At 36.3% G+C, this 26762-nt stretch overlaps 1 protein-coding gene across 11 annotated transcripts in view; it reads left to right on the forward strand.

The window, feature by feature from the left end:
* LOC5570006 (protein TIC 214) overlaps positions 1-26762 on the forward strand; it is a 245805-nt gene that overhangs the window by 86575 nt on the left and 132468 nt on the right. Inside the window, exon 3 of one of the 11 annotated variants that reach the window (XM_021854433.1) lies at positions 14587-14624. The exons of the other annotated variants lie outside the window; for them this stretch is intronic. The gene's annotated coding sequence lies outside the window, so the exon portion shown is untranslated. The remainder of the gene's footprint in view (positions 1-14586; positions 14625-26762) is intronic. 11 annotated transcript variants of the gene reach the window in all.

The following is a 26762-nucleotide window of genomic DNA, read 5'->3' on the forward strand; positions in this document are numbered from 1 at the left end:
CCATAAGTGACTATCTAGAGGTTAAGATTCGTGAGAGGCGCGTGTTTCAACCACTACACCATGCCCGTCCGGTTTAAAAACATAATCAAAATGTTTTTTTTTTGTGATTTAAAATTTAAGTTTTCTCTTTTTTTTTTCAGTTCGCACAAACGGTTCACTTCAACTATGGTTCTATGGTGAACATTATTCTCTAAAACCAACAATTTCGAAACTAATTTTTTTTTTCAAATAAATAGCATGCAAAAATACATAGGCCATTTTCAAAAGTTATTCCAGAGTTAAAATGATCGATTTATTTATGGAAAACACTTATTCTACTATACTGAAAACATGTATGAAATTTACCCCAAACCAAAGATTATCGAGCTCGTTTTTTTTCGGTTCATTCTGGATGGAATTCGTCTTAAAACAAATGACGTTCGAAGTTAAAACTATATTGGCCAACATTGAATCAATTTAATTAAGCACTAGAATACGATCCAAGTAAAGTCGAGGCTGTCAATTAATTACGTAAGACAATTTTCGGTATTTCTGGAACATCCCGGAAAATTTGGGAGTCCCAGGATGTACGAGAATCGCGGGAAACAGAAAACTATTTCTCAGAAAACGAGAATCCTGGGAAATCTCTTTTTTTTTAATATTCCCAGAAAATAGGATGGGATCAAGTCTCTCCAGCGTCAAGCCTTCTCATAATCTTGTAAATATCAGCCAGAAAATCTCAAGGTGATTGGAAGTTCGTTTTCATGAGAATCATCGTCACACTGCAATTGCTTTTAGCAGTAACTCCTCCCTCAGAAGCAATCCCACCATGTTGTTGGCAGATATGTAAATTTGTTCGCTTTCCAGATTTCCATACAATTGGATGTGCGATACAATCTCAGTAAATAAATGATCAGCACCGGAAGGTCTGGATTTACAGATAACCTCTTCCTGAATTTCCATACTCGTGTTGCATGGGAGAACCGACTGAGAACCGATGGTAATAAATTTTACCACATAGACTCATTCGTAGAAATGCGCCACCCAGAATGACGCATTCCTTCCGGTTTTATGGTTTCATGCCGAGGACGACGACGTCGTTCAGTAGGCATAGATAAATACATAGCTACTTGTTGCCTGAGCGCAGCTTCTCACCGAGCATAGGGAAGACCGGGTAAAATTGATCACAGGGGTGATTTCAACCCGTTCTATTTTCTCTCTGATCCTGAAACTTTTACATGCCTAGTAATTTACTTGAAACCTTCAAGTAGACATGGTGTCACGATGAGAGAAGTTTCAATAAATTGGTCAGATGAAGTTAAGTATCTAGGGCTCATGCTAGATAAAAATGTAACTTTCCGGAATCACATTGAGGGAATTCAAGCCAAATGTAACAAATTTATAAAATGTCTTTATCCACTTATTAAAAGAACATATCGGGACTTTATCTCAAGAACAAGCTTTTTATCTTCAAACAAGTTTTCAGGTCAGTCGTGTTGTATATTGTACCAATATGAACTAGCTGTTGTAATAACAGGAAGAAAGTTCCGCAAAGTATTCATTATAATATTTTGAAAATGATTCTGAATCTCCCTCACAGATGTAGTATTAATGTGTTACATAGAATATTCAATGTAGAAACATTGGAACAAAAGTCGAATTTTAGACAAAAATCATTGCAATCTTCTATTTCCATGATTAATGCAATATATTGAGGATAAATTAATCGAAAGTGTTTTTTCTCCTATAAACAGGTGAAATCAACTCACTTCAAAAATTCTGATCTGCTACGAAAAATGAAATGGAATTTGTTGTTAAAAAAATGTTAATAAAAGCTTAATTTAGTTTTTCATTACATGTTTTGCTTGCAAAATGTGTTTCCTTGAGAACCCGTGAAAAAAGCTTGTAAAATTATGATTTTCCTACAGAGCTACTCTGCCCATAACTGCATATTTGTAACATTCGACAAAAGTAGGCATTGAGTAAATGGAATACCAAGTGTGCATTTTACTGCAGTATGGGACGAAACTAAAATTTCAAAAAATTACCAGGAACTCAAAAGTGCTTAATTAAGGCTGATATTTTGTACAACTCATATCGCATACTAGGTAAATTGTCAGAAAATAATTCTGATAGAAATTTCATTACTATCACATTACGAGGCTCATTTATAATCTCAATGTGACTGTTATGCGGTTATAATTACCAATGTGACAAAACAACTTGGTATTTTTTTCGAATTTTCTAGAACAATCTCACAGATTTCAGTAAGTTGATCGAAAGTACTTATCATTTGATGACTCTCCATGGTATTTACTCCATTTTGTCAAAAATGTCGAATGTGACTGTTTTGCAGTTATGGGCAGTACTGCCACATAGAGAAAAAGTGATCAATTCCCCCCAGTCTCCCCTAAGCCGACGACACCAACAACGGTCTGATTGACGATACGAGTGATTTGCTTCAATTTCTTAGCTGCTACCGTATCGATATCTATATGCTTCCTACATGCCTGGACAAGGTTGTGGTGAATGGAATTGCTTGTCGTGATTGTTGGAAACGAGGGGAGGAGATGGATAACGGTTGCGGGTGGTTGATATCAATTTCATCCTTTAATTTTTTTTTCACCATTCTGTGCCGCCTGTTGCATGTTTGTTAGCGGCGAACTAGCACTGTAAAGTGTTATGTGGGCGACTGAATGCGTCATGAACATGTTCCGTTTATAAATGGATAACATACATAGTGTAGCATTCATCAAATTGAATACTGTGAAATAGGAATAAAGCATTTGCAGTTTAAAACGCAGATAAAAATGACAATTTCAACCAACTTTTTCACTAAATGAAACTCGGCGCTGTGTTAGTAGCTATCCGAGATGGTATTTCTATTTTTTTTTTTGTTAAAACGGATTTTCAGATTTTGAAAATTAACGTTTCAAAAATAGTGCGCTTGATTGAAATTATGTCTTCCAATAAGTTACAGGTGCAACATGTTTGAATAGAAAATTATTGTAATGATTGTGCTACTTTTTCCCGAATGTTGTTTCCCCGAATGTTGTTTGCTCGAACGTCAGTTCTCCGAATGACTTTTTTCTCCGAACGTCGTTTCCCCGAATGACCCGTTTCTCCGATAAGTGATTCAGTTCATAAAGAAGCAAGACTAGTTTTCAGTGACGGGGTGATGAGCTAGAAAGAATGATTAGCTATCAATAGAAGGAGATATTTGGTCGCTTTCGACTAAACACATATTGCAAACATGTCGAGCATGGTTAAACTCGAAAGAACCACTAATACCATAAAGAAAAGTGTATATTAGATAATCGGTTTGTTCACCACCCTAAAATGTAGTTATGAATTTATGACAATTTTGAGGGCGGGGCATTCGGGAAATTGAAATCGGAGAAAAATACCACAACCATATAAGAGGGGTGATATCAGTATCCTTTGGGATGCTTGTTGAAAGAAATTATAGTGATTTTACCAGAAAAACTACTCATCTTCCAAGTGTTCTCCCACTCATGATGGCGCCACCAAGAAAGGAGACTTGCGATGTGGAATTATAAACGATCCAATTATCGTCTCATTTTCAGCTGAATTCGAGTTAATTAGCGCTGGTCTATCGCCGGTTGCCCTTGCCTTCCGGAGCCAATTAAACTCGCCCACGCAGCCAAATTTTTCAATCTCTTGACTCCATGATAAATTATCCAGCTACTAGGTGGAATCTGTTGCTATTGATGGACGAGTGAGTGTGGTGGCTTCTCTGTTACACCGATCGGAGTCGATTACGGAGAACTTTTTAAGTGAAGTAGATTTGCTCTATTAAAACATAATAACCAAAAGTCCTAAAAGAAATCTTTTGGCGTCAATCGAGAAATTTCAACCTCTGCTATAAAAAAACGATCAACTGATGGAACAATCATTTCGTAGTTACTACGCCTTGATCAAACAAGATAGTGATTGGAGTAAGGACAATTTTGTCTAAATTCACCAAAAGTGGAAACAACAAAGTGTGTGTAGATCTACGATTCACTGGATTTTTCTCCAGTAGATCCAGTACCCATAAACGGTAAGAGCAAGAAAGTGCTTCTTGTTCAAGATGTATGTGTAGTATGAAAAGGGCCTCGAGCGCTGCTGTGGGAGTCGTAGAGAATGCACCAGATCTCGTCATCAAGCACATCCTTTGGAGATGGCCCAATTTTGATTGGATTGTTCTCAATTCACCCTTTTTCCATCACAACAGACATCCATATACCATTATTGGTCGAACAACTGTTGTGTAAATCCATTTGATATACTTGGGTTTGAGGCCCCATGTTTTACCAAAGGTTTGCCGGCATTGACCGAAGGCCATGCAAGCTTTTTTGGCTCTGAAATCAATGTGAGGTGTCCATGAAAGTTTGGAATCTAGAACGACTCCGACATACTTTACCTGATCAGTTACATTCATCTCAGTGCCAAAAAGACGTAAAGGTCGAATTCCATCGCGGTTTCGTCTTTCCGTAAAAAGAACAATAGATGTTTTATTCGGGTTAACCGAAATGCCATATTGGCGACACCAACTCTCGACTACCTGAAGAGCACTTTGCATCAGGTCGAATAGGGTGCTTATGCACATACCAACTATCAGAGCTAGATAGTCATCGGCAAATCCGTAAGTTGGAAAACCGCAATTATTGAGTTGCCTCAATAGCGTATCTGCTACGAGATTCCACAGAAGTGGTGACAAGACTCCCCCTTGGGGGCATCCGCAAACACTCAATTTTCGAATCGCTGCTCGACGCAATGTCAAGAAAAGATGTCGGTTTATGAGCATTTGATGAATCCAATTGGTAATTTTTGTAGGTAGCCCATGGTTTCGTGTGACTTCCAATATGGCATCGAAAGACACGTTATCAAATGCATCCTCAATATCCAAGAAAACACCCAAGCAGGATTGCTTTTAAGCGAATGCTTTCTCGATATCGTATACAACTTTGTGTAAAAGAGTCACAGTGGACTTTCCAGATTGGTAAGCATGTTGATTCACATGAAGAGGCATGTTTGCCAAATAAACATCAAGGATGTGATGATCGATAAAGCGTTCCAGACATTTCAGAAGAAAAGAGGTCAGACTAATTGGTCTAAAACTCTTCGCTTCTTCATACGACGCACGTCCTCCTTTTGGGATAAACTTTACAGTGATATCACGCCAGGATCGGGGAATATACCCGGTAGCAAAACTGCTTACAAGTGGCTTTTTCAAAACATGTTTGATAAACTCAAATCACTTCTGGACCAGAGCAGGATAAATTCCACCTGTTCCTGGAGATTTGAAAGGAGCAAAACTATTGAGTTGAATCGATTCAGTAGTTACGATACGGCGAGCCGAAGCCAGAGGCTTATAACTACATGAAAAGACATTTGGTTCATCCGTAGACGCTGTTTCCACACATCCGGGGAAATGTGTATTGAATAAACATTCTGAAACTTCTTCGTCAGAAGAAGTGATGTCACCATTAGGCAAGCGAATTTCGTTCACTAGGAAATCCTTAGATTTTGCAAGGATTTTGTTCAGCCGACTAACTTCACTCAAACTGGAAACATTTGTACAAAGATTTTTCCAGCCGGATCGTTCAGCAGAACGGAGAACCTTGCGAGCCGACTTGAACGAATCTGAGCTAGCTGAACGGCGTCTGTTCCAACTCCTTCTACATTGTTTCCTGAGTCAAGTCAGATCGGAATCCCACCATGGGGTCCCACTTGTAGTCTTCACAGAGACCACAGAGGACATGCTTATTCAAAAGCTTCCATAATGTAGGATGTTGTAGTATCAACGGCATCACCCAAATCAATTGAATTTTTAATGGGTGCAGAATATCAATGAAATTTGGTCGCAATCAATTCAATATAGAGCTCCCAGTTTGTTGATCGGGGATTCCTAAAACGCAAAATCTGCGAAGTTGCATTTGAATGTTCAAAGAAAATGTAGCGGTGATCAGATTATGATTCCTCATCTGAATCATGCCAATTCGTCAACTCATGACTGATTCTATTTGAGAAGAGCGTTATGTCTAACACTTCTTCTCAAGCAGATACCATGAAGGTTGGGCGATTACTTATGTTAAGTAATCCAACATATGTACTACTTAAGTATTCCATCAGATTGGAGCCTCCCAAATTGATATCTGGGCTGTCCCAGATGATGTGATGAGCATTGGCATCACTGCCCACAATCAGCGGAAGGCCTTTTGTCACGCAGTGTACGACAACTCGTTTGAAATCATCCTTTGGGGATGGTTCAACATGACCCAGTTTTTGCTACTTTCAGCAAACTTGAAACGGCAAACTCGCGCTCCATTCCCAGTGCATGTATGCTCGTTAATGAAGCAATCGTTGCCACACTTATTTCTGAGTTAACTACCAGAGATGTATGTGCTGTCACAATCGATGTTTCGCTAAATTTGGAAATTTTCGACCCCCTCCCCCGTCCGTAACGCTCTTTGTATGAAAAATTTCAATTTTAGGTATGAGCCGTAACGCTTGAGCCTTCTCCTCCCCCCTCCACCTAAAGCGTTACGTAATTTGTGGATGACGCCTAACGAGTACACATGAGCGGGGCATGGAGCGCGAGTTTGCCATTTCAAGTTTGCTGAAAGTAGCAAAAAGTGGGTCCACAAGGTTACCTAGATAGAAGATCCCTCTACGAAAGTAGGGTTATACCATTTTGCATGAGTCTGCAAAGATTGATCGTTGCTGTTCTTTTATGCTGAATATTGATCTGCGCTAACCTAACCGTAGCCACTACCGAAAACTAGGCAGGATTAAGCGTTTCACAATCTCAGCACGAAAAAGATCAACAGTGAAAAAAACAGATCGGAATGTTTTGAAAGTCGCCCAAGGAGAAAAAGCACAGAATACAATGTGTAAAACGCATAATGCGAAACCATATAGGTGATAATTTAAAAAAATAAAAAAAATAAATAAATAGCAACATAATCATAATCCCACCCTCATTTTGCCTCAGGCTACTATTTTCATAGAAGAGTGAAAGAGAGGGAGTTATTTTTGTACAGAGCCCCATGGCCCATAAAAAATGCGAGAATCGTCATATCATGGTTTATGATAGTTTTTATAAGGAAAATGTAAACGAAACAAAAATGTTATTCATTGTTTGCATTGGGCATGATTTTTAACTGTTAGGGGAAGACGGGGTAAGAGCGCCCGCCGAGGTAAGACGGACCACCTGCAATTTGGCATGAAAATGGCGGATTTCTTGAAAGTTCACCAAGCACTTTACATAAACACCTGATTGTTGACATTCCAAAGCATTTAGGGTGATACCAACATTATTTTTAATTTTAACAGATGCTGACTTAAGGATTTCGGAAGGGATTTTTGTCAAAACATATCAAATTACCCGTCCACGCTTTAACATACATGTGTAATATGCTTCAGTGAAGTGAAATATGAATTTTAAATATTTAGCTTTGAAATAAGGCCCTACTTGTGAAAATTGCCTTACCCCGTCTTCCCCTACTTTCACCTTACTAGGCAGGAATTGGAAGCATACCTTCAAACTTTATCATGCAGTCATCGAGTTCAATATCTTTGTAATGAAAGCTTCTAAAACATCGACGATCGGGTGAGATTCTTCACAGATCTTGTTTTTACTATTCGCCCATATCAAATGATAGAATGGGTTTATACCTGGATTATTGAAGACTTAAACATATTTTCGAAAAAACGTCTCGTTTTGTAAAGCCGTATTTGAACCTATAAGTGTGATAAGCGGCTCTGTTTTGCTCAAAACCTATGAGCTACCCAGACAACCAGAATGCACATATAACGAAATCACCTTTTGCGTTATGCGATGCTTATATGTAAAAAGTTTCACGTAAAAGATGCTGCGAAAAGGCCTTATACGTACAAAAGTGGAGGCGATATACGTACATATATTATATGATGAAAGAGTGTGCAGATTTTATTGCGAACTAATCTGTACTCTTATACGACTTGATGTATCATAACAAAAATTATTTGGCAGCTGTTACGGGTTGATCCGACTTACTTTGTACAAGTATACGGGACGAAACGAACTGTACATATGAACTCATAAAATAGCGTTTAATGCGAGGAAACGTATTGACCAAACAATTTCACCCACCATGTAGTGCGGGTGTGATGTAATGTGTAAAACCGCCACCGCCACCACCCCCCGGATATATGGACTCCCGAAAGCGCATAAACCAAATCTTCCATTACGACCCGTCGTCCCTGGCTACGAACTATCCAAGTATGTATGCAAAATTTTGCAAGCTTCGTTGGATACCAAATACAACATCAGAGACTCATACAGTTTCTGCCAATACATCAACACCGTTACTATTCCCCCTGGATATGTAATGGTGTCTTTCGATGTAGTACCTTTGTTTACTAATATTCCAAAACAACTGGTACTACACGATATAATACAAATCTGGGATACCATCAAACCACACACAGAGATCAACCTCGATCTTTTTCTAGAGATTGTATCTTTTTGCATGGACACAAGCTACTTTGTTTTCCGGAACCAATTTTATTAACAGATTGAAGGAACTGCTATGGGAAACCCCCTATCCCCCACTCTCGCTGATCTAGTCATGAACACCCTTCTTGACACAGTGACAACCAAAATAGATTGCACCATCTCTGTGATACGTAAATACGTGGATGACCTAATGCTCCTATTACCGGCTGATAGAATTAAACAGATTCTCGATGTCTTCAACTCATACCATCCAAACATTCAGTTCACATACGAAATGGAAACAGGTGGAAAACTCCCATACCTAGACATGACCCTCGTCCGTCAAACAGACGACACGATTCGCACCGAATGGTACATGAAGCCCATAGCGTCAGGTCGCCTGTTGAACTTCCTATCATTGCATCCACTAAAACAGAAAATCAACACTATCAGGAATGTCATCGATAGGGTGAATCGGCTGTCAACCAACTTTGATGAACGCAGAAAGAGAGAAACCATTATTCAGATTCTGGAGAGCAACGACTATCCGCGAAATCTAATCAACCGCTTCCTGAACCATACACACTGGACATCAACAAACAGAGACCCCACTGAAGACCACACGACAGATCCAACATCTCAGGAGAGAATTTACAGATCTCTTCCGTACATTCCATCGCTCACACCCAAGATCATCCAGCTACTACATAGCAACTAACCATCTGTAACGATATGTCCACAAAGCGTAAATACGATTAAAGATCTTAACACACGCATCAAGGATCCGATACCTCTGGATCACCACCACAATGTGATCTATCGGATACAATGTGGAGACTGTGAGAAATGCTACATCGGCATTACCGGCAATCTACTTAAAAAGAGATTATCGGGCCATCGTAGCAATCTCAATCAGCTGGAGAGTCTATTGGCTTCGGGTTCTACATATACAGATGAACCAGTGAGAGCACTGAAGGAAAAAAACTGCTCTCCTAGCCCACTGCATCGAACACGAACACAGATTCAACTATGAGACGACAAAAATAGTTGATCAAACATACAAGAAAAATATTCTACCGGTATTGGAAATGATACACATCAGCAACGACAGTAATACAATAAACAAACGCACAGACACAGACGGCTTAAACACAACACTATCTGGACTAATACATAAAATAAATACAGTAAGGGCTAGAAATACTTATAGACCTAGGAATACAAACATAAACCACCCTTACCAGCATAACCAAGATCAAACCACAAAACAGTCATGAAACAGTACGCCGAAGTAGTGAAACATAAATTTAGCGACGGTATTTTTTTTTTTTAATATTTAAATCATAATTGACATTTCATTTAACTTTTTTTCTTCTTATATGTATATTTTTATCAGGACAGTGATGTGTAAAACAATAATTAAACAATTTAACGTTGGATTTAAACACATAATGACAAAAAACAGAACACTAGTAAGTAGACAACACAAAATTAGACCGACGACATATACCTATTTGTGAACATTATTTTTAGTTATCCTAAGAAGAAGGCAAAATACATTGCGCCGAAACGTCGGAAAATAGAAAATCACTGTTTTTCTTTGATTCCTTGAGACTGGATGCCAAACCAAAGCGAAGAAAAACCAAGATCAAACCACAAAACAGTCATGAAACAGTACGCCGAAGTAGTGAAACATAAATTTAGCGACGGTATTTTTTTTTTAATATTTAAATCATAATTGACATTTCATTTAACTTTTTTTCTTCTTATATGTATATTTTTATCAGGACAGTGATGTGTAAAACAATAATTAAACAATTTAACGTTGGATTTAAACACATAATGACAAAAAACAGAACACTAGTAAGTAGACAACACAAAATTAGACCGACGACATATACCTATTAGTGAACATTATTTTTAGTTATCCTAAGAAGAAGGCAAAATACATTGCGCCGAAACGTCGGAAAATAGAAAATCACTGTTTTTCTTTGATTCCTTGAGACTGGATGCCAAACCAAAGCGAAAACAATATATAAACAGTCGATAAATCAAGCTAAATAAACAACTTTTCACGTAGACCGTTATGCGACTGCTGGTTGTCTGGGTAGTATTGATATAAGTAGTCTCTAACCGAAGTAACAAATTTCTTCCTCAAAAACTGCTATAGATTTCCGTATTAATTTTTAAATTAAACTTTAACAAAAAATATCAAAGGCATATCAAACCCATAAGACGCAAATGCTCTCAAAACTACGACCCTGGCAAAATATTTTATTGTGACCATGACCATGACCACGTTCTCTAACAACTCCTCCATCCTCTGATACCAAACAAGCTAATATTTTTAACGATGAAGTGTGATTTTTGAAGGTGGAAAATTTATCACCAGAGTATACGACAATCAGCCGCTGTTTTTAACTTTGAGTGGACAAAACCACAACATCTTTGCTTCATTACATTATTTAGGACAGTAAGAAAAATATGACAAAAGTTGTCCTAGATAGCGAAGATATGTCAGAATATACAACAGTAATCAGAAGTTACATTCACTCACAAAAACAATGAAAATAACGCTTGTGCTTGCTAAATTCACTTACGAACAATTTTCGCATTTTTTTATGGGCAATACTGTATACTCACAATCAAGAAAATCGATTATTGTTCTATAGAAATAGTATTCGATATTTTCTCGCTTTCTTACCAATGTAGTCAAAAATGGAACAAAGCTGCACCTACCCAAAGGTCCAATTACCTTAATTTAGGTGTATGTATTTTTCAAATGCTCAAGTTGATAAGACTTAATTTTGCTTATAAATTCATATTTGGGTATTTTTTAATATCTGATGAAAGGTAAGCTTCCAAATGCTAACCTTGGAAATTGAGTCAAAATTATGTTAATGGCCATCTACGGAATCACATAAAAACAGCTCCTAATTTTGTATTACGGTGCAATGTAATTCATCCATAGATATATGAAGGCTTTACTGAAAGATTAACGTTCAGTGCTCTATTAAACATTTATTCTTAGAAATTTTTCCAAGATTTTTCTAAGTATTCCGCCAAAAAGTTGTTGAGAAATACATCCAGAGATAACTCCAATAATGCCTTCAGGAATCCCTCCAGAAATACTTTCAGAAATCCAAAAATTGTAATAGATTTCCTTAAGGCTTCCTCCAAGATTATCGATCAGGACCGTTTTAAGAACTCAACCATCCCCTAACCAAATCAGAAATTATTGCAAGTAATCCGCTAAGGACATTACAAAAACAAAGACTCATTCAAATATTACTCGAGAAATTCCTTGTGATTTTTTAGAAACTTTTAATGGGTCTTCAAATTTATTCTCAGGGAATTTTTTTTTTAAGGATTTCCTCGTAAATTTTTGTTCAGAAATTTTTCCAGAGATTCATCCAGGGTTCCCTTCACATATTCTTTGAAAAAAATCATACAAAAACTTCGCAATGATGTTGCCAATGAATGTATTCAGGATTTTTACAAGAGATTTCTCTATGAATTCTTCTAGATAATTGTGGAGGAAATTTCAGTAAAAAATATGGGAGATATATCCAAACAAAATTCAGAGATTAAAACGCCATGAGAAAAAATTGAAGAACTCCTGTAGAAAAGACTTCTAACAAAATCTTTGGAGAAACTCTGCCGGTAAAAGCATAACTGTCCCATATGGATTTTTGAGCCCACATTTTATCTCATCGCAACATTCATGCTTCAATATATGTTATATTACGCATATGAAAATCAACACATTTTATTCGAAAATTTTGTGGAAAAATGCGTGCGGTGGTACTAAATGAAGATGGCATGCAGAAATGCATGAGAAAATAATGATCATATCTATAACAAAACAAACTTCAAACATGGAGCGTGATTTTTTTTTTCAATTTTTGTGGAAGACTTTGAGGATTCTCTTCATAAGTTAATGAAATAATCCTAAAATAAATCAGATCTAAATCTGGGTAATATCGTGCAAGATTTTTTTGTGAAGCTGCCGAAAAACCTTGGTTGGATTGTCTAAAAAAAGGTTCTGGAGATTATCGGAGGTTTAACTAAAGCACCGTGTTGATCAAATTGCCACACTGGTCTGAATTCGTCTAACAATTATTATTTCGCATATTTTAGATGATGCATATAGAAGACGTAATAATTATGGTTCCGAAGTGTAAACAATCGGAATTTAGTCCAAAAACAGCTCTGAAATGACGAGTGCCTATATGTTGGCTATCGAAACGTCCGGCAATTTCAGCAGCGTGGTAGTATCTTGGTGGAAAACCCAACATGAATTTTTGGTGAATATATCGAAGAAATACAGTTTTAACAATCCATCCAATAAAATGTTTCAAAACGGAAAACATCAGAAGCTTTATAAAACAACTACATTTTGTAAACTTATAAAACAGTCCCAAATAACCAAAATCTGTTTGTTAAAGAGTTTTTTGTATCCATTTTTTGAATCCTCATTGCTTCATTTGGAAGATTATATTTATTTTTTAGCATTCATCATACATATCCAACTCATTATTGACGAATAAATGTGAGGGTCAATTTTACAAAATTTCTTTTGAAAACTCATAATTGACGTTCGCTGGATCATATTAATTATGATGAAAAATTGTTTCTATTAGAATCTAAACAAATTTTACATCATTAAGGCGACTGCAAATCAGAATTAGCTTATTCAATTTCCAAATTTTCCGAAACATAACCCAACTTTTATTAGTCAGTAGGCTATTTTGCATCATGCCAAATAATCATGAAACACCTAAGTACAGTGTCGTAGGAGTCATAATGCAACTGATTTCAGCTGCATAATGATCCATGACGCAACTTTTTTGAGTTGAGTTTCTGAGAAGCAGATCAAATTCAAATAAGACATAACATGTTTGTGACACGGTATCAAATCCAGTTGGAACGTAACGTCAGAAATTAGATGAAGTTGTAATTGCTGCTTGGTGAAGAATTGGATTAGAACTCTCCAATGTTTTTTTTCGCATTCCACCGCATTTGCTCTTGCTAGACTGTAAATCAAGTGCAAAAATTCCAGACAGCCGTATCCAATGAAAGGCAATGCCTTTTATCATGATACACGGAATGGCAAATATTCAACACCGCTTCACCGCCTCAGCAGAGGTCGACGACGCATTGGATAAAAACCAGAAGCAACCGAGAACGGATTCCCCAAACCATGGCCCCATTATTACCGAAGTCCTAGATACCAGTAGTCTGTCAGCTTGTCAGTGCTATCTGTTGGTAGCCAACATCCACCGACGACGAGACGACGTGCCATCGCTCATCACGGCGCGTGGCGTGGCGGCAACTGATAGCAGTAGCTATACTGATGCGTTGGGAACCCGCGCACCATGCGATCACATTTTCTCACTTGCCTCTTTTATTTATGAGCTATCATCATCGCCCAATCATATGCGTTTGGTTCGCTTACACACAAATGGGAAAACGGGGCAAATTGCGCACTTTGGGGGAAAACGTCTTAGAAGGTAACTTCAAATATATATGGTTGTTACCACGATTCTCCAAAATGTACGCTTTCTTCCAAAGGTGAAAAAATGCAACGAAATAAGCAATCAGTTTGATGTTTTAGACGAATTTTCCGAACAACAAATTAAAGCTGCCTCTAGCCCAGACTCTTTGATTCAAGGAGAATGCAAAAGGTGCCGCCAATCATGGTTAGTTAAACATATAATTGAAAGAAAAAATATCCCAAAATTCAAATAATTGTAATTAACATTACTAGGCGTTTTCCTCCTCTCATACTCTAACTCTTCGAATACTCAAATGTATTTTGGCTGTTCGGTAAACTTCTGAGTTATTGAGTCACCAATTGGATCGGAAGCTTAGTTGGTAAAGCACTCGTCTAACATACAAGAAGTAATTAAATAATAATTTAAAGAGCATGTGGATTGGATTACCGAACAGCTCAATTATGTGTCAATATACTCAATTTGAAGCCCTCTAGCCATCGACTTTGGGTCTAGGACATGACACTAGAGAGTTGAGGTCGAAATACGTGCAGCTGTCAAAGGAGACACATTTTCTATTTAAATTAAAAGGCGTAGTACTAAATTATTTCTTTCTTTTACTTACAGGTACCCTCCCTAACAGGCTCAACACATCTCCAAATAAGGTATTTTGAACCACTACCCTCAATTCCTAGTCTCAATCGTTTCCACAGTTGGACGCCAACCGACGCCAACAAAGGTTCGTCATCGGTCGGCGTCGTGCGTTGGCGTTGGATGAGCGGAGTAAGGTATTAGGGCAACGAAGTGTGCACGAAAATGACGACACGCAGGCACCAACCGAACTGAACTGTACGGGGCACAGAGGTCTAGTTTTTCAAAAGCTGGCCCAATATAAATTTAAGTTGGAATACAAACTCAAACTTTAATCTACAATACCAAACAGTTAGGGACATATACGAGAATTCAAAAGAAAGACGCTTTTGATCATTTTTGAACGATGTATAGCTGTATCTGTCCAAAAACCTTGATTTCTTCTGACACCCTTAGAGTAATCCAATGCTTTTATTGGATGCCCAAATTTAGAGTATACCACCTTGAATCTTGTTACAAAACAATTTTCTTGGCTGGAAATCGTAAAATATTGAGAAGTTAAATTTCTTCCATGGTTTTTCAAATCTAGCCCACTGTGGGGTGGTGTGCTGGTCTGTATAATTTATTTGCACGCTGAACTTGGTCTCATAAATATAAATTGTTGGTATGTACACAATGAACAAGACCGCAAAGACAGTTGTGAAAAAAATATGGATGCCCACCCTCCACCCATGAAATCGAGAGGCGTTGATAAGTCTTGGGTCCACACCAGCGATGAAAGTGAAGAATGCGATTTGCGTTCCTTGGCGTGTGGGCATGGGTGTAGCCAGTGGGGGTTAGCGAGGGGCATTTACCGCTGCAATAGATTTCTCTAGATTTTTTTTTTCTGAGATAGTGCATGGAGGATTATTCAATTAACTGTCACGCTACTGTGAGAAAAAAATCCCCGTAGACGACGGTGACCCCAAAACAGCGTTACACGGACTTTTCAAAAAATCATAACTTCACAAATATTTGTCCAAATGCTGAAAGTTTTTCACTAACAAAAACATTGTGGTCAAACGCTTATAGAAAAATAACACACATGGCCGTAGCAAGGTAGACGGTTCGTGAGGGGCTGAGCAAAGATGGTCAAACTCAGAAAAAACAGCGTTACAATGGTTCAGAGCTCATATCTCAGCCATCAGACAACAATATTATAATTTTATTTTGCCGTTGGAAACATTCAAGACCAGACTTGCAGGGAAAAATAGCAAACATAGTCGTAGCAAGGCAAATAGAGAATGGGGGGCTCCTATTTGGAATGTGTACCAAACCTATAAAAAAGTATTTCAGTGCCGCTATGCAATCAATTTTCGATATTGTTTCACAATTTGACACTTCTAGTGCAGATCTTCAAATGAAAAATACTTAACATGGTCGTAGCGATGAAAAACAGGAATAAGGGGCTGCCATTTAAAAAATGCCCAAAAACTTTAAAAAATCATAACTTTATAATGAGCAAACCGATTTTCGATTTTCTTTCACCATTTGAATGCTTATAGTTGTGTCTTTCAGAGAAAAAAAACACATAGTCGTAGCAAGATATAAGGTTTTTAAGGGGTATCCCCTATTTAATTATCCAGTTTGCCTGTATATTGAGATTCATAGCTATGACATATAGTTTTTTTCTACATATCGTTGATTGTCGAAGTGAACTTGATAATTTTTTATAAAGATATATATTTTTGTAAACACTCAAAATTTATTTTACCTAAAAAATAACGGAAAAACTTTTTTTTACTTGATTGCCTGTAGCTCAAATTTCAAAGCAATTACATGTATGTTTTTCACCATTAAACTAATTGCACAAGTCAAGTGAAGATGTTTGAATAAGAAAAAAAACTTCTGATTACACTCAAAATTTATTTTACCAAAGAAACTGCTAAAAACTCAATGTCATGAGTATGTCTGCTTGTAGATCGAAATCCAAAGCAATGGCAAATAGTTTTCTCGACATGAACTTGCTTGTGGAAGCTAAGTGAACATTTTTGAATAGAGATAGACATTTTCTGATAACATTTCAAATTTGTTTAACCTTAAAATCTACGAGAAACCCTATTGCATGAGCTTGTTTACCTGTAAATCTGAATTCAAAGCGATGGGTCATGGCTTTTTCGGAAAACAATGTTATAGATAATTTATAATTTATTTATATTTAAGTTAGGTTAACGTGTTTGAGTAGAAATAGATATTCCTGAATACATTAAAAATGTATTTTACCCAAGAATCTTCGTGAAACCCTGTTTAATGAATATATATGATTGTAAATAAAAATTCAAATCGATAGTATGTTATGTTTTCCAACATTAAATTGATTTTAGAAGTCAAGTTTACATGTTTGAAAAGAAATACAATTTTTTGATTACACCCACATCTTATTTTACCAAAAAAAAACTACGCAAAACCAAATTCAATAGATATTTATGCTTGTAAAAAAATATTCAGAGCAATAATATTTCATTTTTTTCAACATCAAATTAATTGTAGAAGTGAAATTACCATGATCAAAATTTAAAACGATGACATTTAATTTTTACGTTATGAATTTACTTAAAGAAGTTTAACTTACATGTATGTGTTAAAAATATAATGTTTGATTACACTTAAAATTTATTATACTTTAAAACTATGAAAAATATCATATTTCAAATAGTACTTCTCTAAACAAAATCTAATTGTACAAGTCTAGTTAACATTAATGAGTGGAAATATAAATTTTTCATTACACTCCAAATTTATATTAATTAAGAGACTGATAAAACCCAATTTCATGAGACTGTTAGCCTGTGAATCGAAATCCAAAACAATGACAAATAGTTTTTTTTTGCATGAACTTGCTTATTGAAGTTAAGTGAACATATTTTAGATGAAATAGACAGTTTCTGACAACACTTCAAATTTAATTAGGCGAAGTAACTACGAGAAACCCTATTTCATGAGTTTGTTTGAGTGTAACTCTAAATTCAAAGCGATGACACTTAGCATTTTCAGAATAAATTTGCTTATATAAGTTACGTTGACATATTTGAGTAAAAAAAAGATTACACTTAGAATTTATTTCACCCAATAAACTACATAAAACCCTTTTTAATAAACATATATGCTTGTAGATTAAAATTCAAATCGATATCATGTTATTTTTAAACGAAAAATTGGTTTTAGAAGTGCAGTGAACAGGTTTGAGAAATTATAAATTTTTTTGAATAAACTCAAAATTTATTTTACCCAAAAACTACGTGAAACTTAGTCCAATGCATATTTATGATTGCGAAGAAATATTCAAAGCAATATATATATTTTTTCTACATAAAATTGATCGCTGAAGTTAAGTAAACATGTTTGAGAAGTAACTCAAAATTTTGTTTGTTTGCACTCAAAATTTATTTCACCTTAGTATCTAAGAAAACCCCTCTATCAATAAAGATTCAAAACGAAAGCATTTAAACTTTTCGTTATAAACTTGCTGATAGAAATTAGATTACTATATTTTAGTTAAAAGCATAATTTTTGATTACGTTCAAAATTTATTATACTCTAAAAACTATGAAAATCCCATTTTACAATATAACAGTCTAAGGCGGTGATATGTAGTTGTTTGACATTTATTTGATCCCAGCCACGATCTGAGCTGGAAGTCTCTTTAATAAATATAATAATAATAATAATTTAATTAATTGTAGAAGTCAAGTTAACATAAATGAGTACAAATAGAAATTTCAAGTAACACTTAAAATTTGTAGTATCTGAGAAATTACGGAAAACCCCATTTCTTGAGACTGTTTGCCTATAAATGAAAATTCAAAGTGCTTACGTTAATTCATTTTGACATACATTGCTTTATACCATGTTATGCTTTATATATGTTCATTTAATGTTTGAAAATTTTTGATCACACAAAAAATTACCTAAAAATATGATTATCACAGTTTTAGGTGAAATACAGTCAAACAGGCTCGTGAAGCAGGGTTTTTCATATTTTCTTAGGTGAAATAAATTTTGAGTGTAACCACAAATTTCGATTTCCTATTTAACATGTTAAGTTATCCTCTATACTAAATTTTATGCTGGAAAAACAACATATCATCGCCTTAAATATATTTTCTCAGGCATAATTGTTTATTAAACAGGTTTTACGAAGTTTCTTAGGTAAAATAAAATTTGAGTAAAAATAAAAATTTCTATTACATCTCAAAAATGTTAACTTGACTTCGATCAACAATTTAATGTTAAAAAACATAACATTCTTACTCTTTGAATAGTCATTTAAAGGCATATATGTTTATGAAGCAGGAATTTACGTAGTTTCTTGGGTAAAATACATTTTTAGTGTAATCAGGAATGTCGATTTCTACTCAAACATGTTATCCTTCTATAAGCAATTTTATTCCGAAAAAGCTACGAGTTATCGCTTTGAATTTATATTTACAGGCAAACAAGCTCATGAAATAGGGTTTCTCGTAGTTACTTAGGCTAAATAAATTTGAAGTGTTATCAGAAAATGTCTATTTCTTCCAAAACATGTTCACTCAACTTCTATAAGCAAGTTCATGTTGAAAAAACTACTTGTCATTGCTTTGGATTTCGATTAGCAGGCACACATACTCATGAAATTGAGTTTTCAGCAGTTTCATAGGTAAAATAAATTTTGTGTGTAATCAGAAGCTTCTTTTCTTATTCAAACATCTTCACTTGATTCGTGCAATTAATTTAATGGCGAAAAAAGTACATGCCATTGCTATGATTTTAAACTCCAGGTTAAAAAAGGGATTTTTGTAGATTTTTAGGTAAAATAAATTTTTAGTGTTTACAAAAATGTATATCTTTATTGAAATTTATCAAGTTCACTTCGATAATCAACGATATGGAGAAAAAACTACAAATCATAGCTATGAATTTCGATTTACAGGCAAACGGAACCAAGTAATAGGGCATACCCCTTAAAAACCTTATATCTTGCTACGACTATGTGTAATATTATTTTTCTATGAAAGGCACAACTATAGGCATCCAAATGGTGAAAGAAAATCGAAAATCGGTTTGCTCATTATAAAGTTATGAATTTTTGAAGTTTTTGGGCATTTTTTTAATGGAAGCCCTTTATTACTGTTTTTCCTAGCTACGACCATGTTGAGTATTTTTCATTTAAAGATCTGCACTGCAAGTGTTGAATTGTGAAACAAAATCGAAAATTGATTGCATATTGACACTGAAATATTTTTTTATAAGTTTGGTAAACATTAAAGATAGGAGCCCCTCATTCTCCATTTGCCTTGCTACGACTATGTTTGATATTTTTCCCTGCAATGCTGGTCTTGAATGTTTCCAGCGGTGAAATAAAATTATAATATTTTTGCCTGATGGCTGAGATATGAGCTCTGAACCATTGTAACGCTGTTTTTTTAGGAAGACATATTTTCACACCCCCCTTAAGACTCTTTGTTCCTTGCTACGACTATGTAGTATATTTTTTTTAGCAGTTGAGGAGTCAAGCTTCATGACTGTGAAAGAAGATTTGAAATCGAATGACTAGTTTTAGAGTAATGGCTGTTCAAAAATGTGTGTAACGCAAATTTTTAGCACCGTTTCGTGACAGTTAATTGTTACTGAGCATACTTCGAATTTGTGCAGCAAGTCCTCGGCGAAACTCAAAGCATAGGTTCCCAAGCTTTTCGGATGCGACCCACCTAGCAGCCTAGCAGCGTATTCTTCTCCACCCACAAGCGAAAAATTGATAAAAAAATATGGTTTTACTGTTTTGAATTTACTCGTTACTCTGTTGGGGACAAGATCTGGTCACAAGGCGACATTGACATTGTGAAAACTTTTCGAAGTAAAGTTTTACCAAGCAACTCGACTGAAATATATTTCATTATTAGTTTGGTTTTTACATTTAAATGACTATTGTCTTACAAATTGGTCCTCAATTAGCCTGATAGTAGTGCACTTGGATGGCTTGGGTGGTTTTATACCAATACTAAAATTCAGAAAATCTAATTCACGTTAATCTTTTAAATCTAGGTTCAGTTCAACTTACGGTTTTTCAACTGATCAATAGGACTTAAATTAGTTATTCTAGGTCAATGTATACCACAAAGCGCTTGCTAGTGGATTCCTAGAAGGGTTACAAAATTGTATCATATAATTTTAGTATTTACGAAATTATGTTACCACTTCAAAGAAACTTCAGGATTTGAATGATAAAGCAAAGCTCTATAACTCGAATTCAGTAGGTTTATTAATTAAATTCTTTATAAAACTGCATAATATTAAATGAACTATAAATCACTCAACTAAACGTGCGCGCATTCGTTCACTATCAATGTATCGGTTTTTTGACACATTCGTTCTACAGTGTGTCATATGAAGTGGGCTTAACAATGTAAAGGGCCAATCGTTCGCTCGACGCAACAGACATGCATCGTGTCCATTAAAAATTAGAGGGGCTATTTTCGTCTGAAATTTTGCAACTTCTAGATACCCTTTGTACCTCGATATTTTAAACGTAGATGAACGTAGATTCCATAATCAAATTACTTTTCAAGATATAAAATATGAACCAGAAATAGAAATTATAACGATTGCAATCATCGGGAAAATAAGGCTAGATCAGAAAAAAACTTGAATATGATTTAATTCGAGCTAGAAATTTTAGGCATCATCATAGGCCTTGAAGCAGCTTTCCAAAGGGTTTCTGCTTAAAGGTTCGATATATTTTTTTTTTGAGTGGATGATCCCTTCAAATCCGACTCATGAAGGTTTGACTACATTTTACTAGTTTCATAACTCTTGTAAAAATACTGGGCTTTGACCTCAAAATCAGGGGGTTTTCAATAGCAATTCCTCTAGAAATTTCGTCCAGGAATTCAATAATAAATTCCTCCGAAAATTATCTCCAATAATACGTTTGGAGATTTTTCAGAAGATTCATCCGGCGATTTCCTTCAGGTATTTCTCTGGAGATTTTCACCTGAAATTTCTCCGGTGATTTCCTCCAGGAATTCCTCCGGATTTTCTCCAGCATTTTCTCTGGGCATTTCCTACAGGAATTCCTGCGAGAATTTCTTCCAGAGACTTCTTCAGGAAATCTCCTCCAGAGATTCATTCAGGGATATCCCCCTAGAACTCCTCAATGGATTTTCAATAGCATTTTCATCAAGGATTTCGTTCAAGATTTTCTCTGAGGATTTTTTCCATGAACTCTTCCGGGGATTTCCTCCAGAGATTTTTTGCCCAGAAAACCTTCGGGATTCCTCCAGGGATTTACACCACGAATTTCTTCAGAGATTTCAACGATTCATCCGGGGAAATTCTCAAGTACTTCTGCGGGGATTTCCGCCACGAAGTCCTCAGGGGAACTACAATAGTAATACCCCTGGGATTTCATTCAGGACTTCCTCTGGGGATTTCGTTAATAATTGTTCCGGGGATCTCATCCAGGAAATCCTTCGGGTATTTCATTACAAAATTCCTTAGAATATTTTTTCAGAGAGTTTCTCCGAAGATTTCCTTCAGGAATTCCGTCAGGGATTTCCTCCAGGAAATTCTCTGGAGACTTTCTCCAGTAATTAATCTAGAAATTTTCTCCAGAAACTTCACCGAGAATTTCATCGAGGAATTCCTCTGGGGTTTTAATAAAGAAATTCGTCTGAAAATTTTCTTTAGAAATTCCTTCGAGGATTTTTTTCTGAGAATGTATCGGGAGGTTTCTTCTAGGAATTTCTCCAGGGATATCTCCCAAGAACTCCTCTGGGGATTTTCAATCCCACTACAATCCTTTGCGGATTTCGTCCAAGAATTTCTCTGATGTTTTCGTCTAGAAACTTTTGTGGAGATTTCATTAACAAATTCCTCCGGGCGTTTTCCCCAGAAATTTACCTAAAGGACTTGCAACAGGAATTCTCTGAAGATTTCCTCCGGACATTTCCCACGGATATTCTCCAGGAGTTCTTCCGAGAAGTTCCTTCAGAAATTGCTCTAAGGATTTCCTTCAGTGATTCATCCGGGAATTTGCTCCAGGAATTATTCCGAGGGATTCTTCCAGGAATGGCTCCGGGGATCCCTCCAAGGAACTCTTTTAGAGGTTTTTATCCTCCGTTGATTTGTTTGTCTGCTTCCTCCGGGTATTTTTTTTCCCAAGGAATTTCCCCCGGGGTTTTGTCCAGAAATTCCTCCGGAGATTTTTTTCCAAAAAATTCTCCAGAGATTTCCTTAAAGAGCTCCTCTGCGAATTTCGTCCAGGAATTCCTCAGAAGATTTTCCAAAGTAATTCTTCCGGGGATTTCGTCCAGGTATTCTTCTGGAGATTTTCTCCAGGGATTCCCCCGGAGAGTTCCTCCAGATTTTCCTGCTTGAATTTCGTCCAGGAATTTCCCCGACAATTATCTTCAGGATTCCCTTCAGATTTCTAGGATTCATCCGGAGATATCCTCAAGAAATCCTCCGGGGAGTTTTTTTTTTCAGGGGAATTCCAATAGCAATTCCTCCGGGAATTTCATCCAGGACTTTCTCAGGAGATTTCATTAAGAAATTCCTTCGGGTATATTCTCCAGAAGTTCCCTCGAAGGTTTTTTCAGATAATATATCCAGAGGATTTCCTACAGGAATTCCTCTGAGGTCTTGCACCTTGAATCACTCCATAGATGTCTTAAAATTCTTGTGTAAATATTGTTGACCTCAAAATCAGCAATATTTACAATAACCAACGAAGCATTGGTAATCAGTAAAAATTTCCTGGATTCCAGACTTTTGTAGTGAAATTAACTGACCGTGTTATTTTCCCTATCTTTTGTCTCACTCTAAAAATTATCATCAAAATTTTGTGGAAGCAAATCTCGAGTTTTAGTGAATCAATGAAACTGAAAATTTATTGGGTTGTGCACTACATAGTGATCATAGTGATACATTTTTCGGATGAAATGGATAGGGTGATTATGACGACGTCCCATGCGGCCTTATTCTTCGAAGGTTTCCTAAGGGGTAGTTTTTTTTTTGCTGATATCTGACACTGAATATTTACGTGCACGTCTCTATCGAACGACATCTATTGCAGTTCTATGTACAGAAGCGTTGTGGAATAACTGACTATATTTTCCTTAAGTTCTGTAATTTTTTTGTGAGGTTCATTAAGAACTAACGGTTCTGTTGTTAAACATCCTTTGAGATCAAGTTGTTCGAAAATCGTCATTGAGATGTAAGGGTTAACTAAACCCTCGTAAGTGGAATAGTGCTGAATGTTATTTCCAACCTATGTTTGGATTTTGATCCGAATAAGCCGATCGAACCATGTTCAGAGAGTGTAACAGTTCGTGATCCATTTGAAACTCTAATTTCTTTGAAATTAGTTCATTCAACTAATTTATTTTACATAATTTTAGGTTTTTCAAGAGGATTATGAAGGATGGGTCGTTATTGGTCGAAATAGCAGCATCCATAGAATTTATCTTTGTCATGGACTTCCAAAGTGTCTTCCCAACGGTCAAAACATAGCACATCACTCAAACAAACAATCGGTTACATATCCATACCAAGGTATCTAGAAGGGAGGTAGTCCAATGTGTCAGATTTCCCATTCCGCCATTTTGAAATGCCAAATGACAGCTGGCGAGTTTGTTTTGGTTGTTTGGATATCAGATGCATGGCGTGACAAAGTAGGTATAGAATGTTTCTTTTACACCCACATCTGTGTGGTATACGCGGCAAAGTATCTGAATTTACTTCACTGTGTAATGCACTGATAGTAGAATGACATAACTTACGAGATAAAGTTACAAGAATACAACCGTCATCGTCAGACGGCGACACCGTGGCGCATCCTCTCTTTCATCGGTAGACAATCGGTGGTGGATGGATCTCACCCGCTGCACTATTCGAAATTTCCACATTTATGTACATGCATTACATGCAATTGTAAACCAATTTTTCAAATGATTTGCTTTTCTTCGACACAAAACACCGGAATACTACATTAAAGACGAAAATTTGATTCGTGACAAAATGCTGGAGAAAATTTTCACTTCACTATGTTTATGTTTGTTGGAATAAACATTCCCTAACAACCCCATAGAAACGGTTGAGTACACAAACCCGCCAGCTAGCCAACTCGCCAGCTGTCACTTCCGCCTTCCCCGCAGCTAACCACACCACGCACCCACTGACTGCTAAGATCGGTAAACCTGTCATTATAATAATCTTGATCCATACCTTGCCGAGCACAACCTTCCCTGCATATCGTATTCTTTTGCTCGGTATTTAGATTAACATATTTATTTTGTTCATACTTGGTTGAATCAACGGAAGTTCCGTTGTGATTATGCCAAATCTAAATTAGATCAAACTCCTGGAATCTGGAGATTTAGGCTCTTATCTCTTAAATCTCCAATAATTGATACAAAAATTAAAATGATTACTATTGATACAATTTGGTTAACTTCCATCATAAATGAGGGCTGTTGGAATAATTTGTTGATAGCAGTCATGATTCTGTCCTGTCGCACGTTAAAAAATTATTTTGTAGGATCATTGAGAAAATTGGTTTGTATCTTTCTTGAATATGAATTTGAATCAAAGGCACAAATTTCTTGATGGCCGGCAGTTGAACATCAACCTAAAAAGTAAAAAGATAAAAATAAAATAGGTAATTTAAAAGATTCCATTCCAATATCCAAAAACACAAATTTTAGGCTTGACTTTTCTATATCAACATAACAATTTTTTCATCGCTAATGCTTTGATCAAGCCATAAAAATTATAGTATATGCAAGAAATGTCTAACGGGGGGGATTTTAAAATTTATGGCTTGCTAGCGTAAAAAGCTGGAAAGAATTTTGTAGGCAATTGGTATCCAAAAATTTAAGATAAAATCTTGTTTCTATTCAGGAACATGATAGGGAGTGTTCCTGCAACTACTTTAGAGTGTTTTACTGCTCGAATAACAACTAATTCATGATTAAATTTCAATTTCAAAGATGAGCAACGTTGACGTAAACTTGGTCGACAAAAACGCCACATGGGTTCAATTTCTGACACAAAATTGACTTGTCTTATATTTCGGAAGGAACATGGAAATCAAAATTCAACCAAAATTAGTGTTCAAATAAAGAAGTGTGACAAAATCATAAAAGACAGAAAAATATGTTTTTTGGGCTTAGTTAAGCCAATACAAAATATTCAAAAACTAAGTATATTTATGTTTTTGGTTCTTTGTACAAACATTGAAATAGGGCTTTAGACAGGATCCTATTGTCATTGAAGTTACCATTTACATGAAAAATGGATCACTTCGAAACTTTACTTAATATTGACTAATTTCCTTACAATAATAAAGTAAATGAACTTTAACTAAGAGTAATGGCGCATGATCAAACATCGATTTAGACCACATCCTTGTGATGGTTAAAGTGAGCCAAAGACTTTCCGTTGTGAACAATATTCGATACCGAGGCCCACCGAAGTGCAATCTAGAATGACTCAAACTACAAGAAGTCGCAACTGCGCAAAGCCTTGAAGCAGCGTTGCCGAATGAGAGAGAGGGCTCACCAAAGCACCTTTTGAGGACTGCTGGAGTAGTGTCAAAGCAGCCATTAACTACTCAATTGTCATAATTGTCATTAGGTTTGTGGAAGGAAATGGACGAAACGGTTGATTCGACGAGGAATGTCAGCGGCTGCTTGGGCACGTCAGGAGTTAATCATCAATATTAACCTCCTTTTCCCGAGCAGCCTAGATAGCCGCGTAGTGTCGGTAGCGGTTGTTTCAACTGGCTAAGAATTAACACTACGGACTGCCTGTTCCGGTGGTAAAAGTCCATCTCACAGGTGACCCCTAATTTATGGTGTGATGCGTACCGTGCCTAGGAATGAATGGTTAGGGGGGTCTAAATAAAACATAACCGCTAACGGAGCCTGTGAGGTACCAGGGCGCCCTCCACAGTATTGAGTCCATCCTGTGCTACCCGGAGCAATGGTGCAGGTGACCTTGTGTTTCTCCGAGATAATCGGCTGCCCTTCTTCAGTCTCTATCCTGAGGCTTAATAAGGGTGGGATTATGAATATGTTGACATTTAATTTAAATTATCACCTATATGGATTCGCATTATGCGTTTTACACAGTGTATTCTGTGCTCTTTCGCCTTTGGCGACTTTAAATAGATACCGATCTAGTTTTTTCGTTGC

The sequence above is a fragment of the Aedes aegypti genome, chromosome 3 (assembly GCF_002204515.2).
Source record: "Aedes aegypti strain LVP_AGWG chromosome 3, AaegL5.0 Primary Assembly, whole genome shotgun sequence".
NCBI classification, from domain to species: domain Eukaryota; kingdom Metazoa; phylum Arthropoda; class Insecta; order Diptera; family Culicidae; genus Aedes; species Aedes aegypti.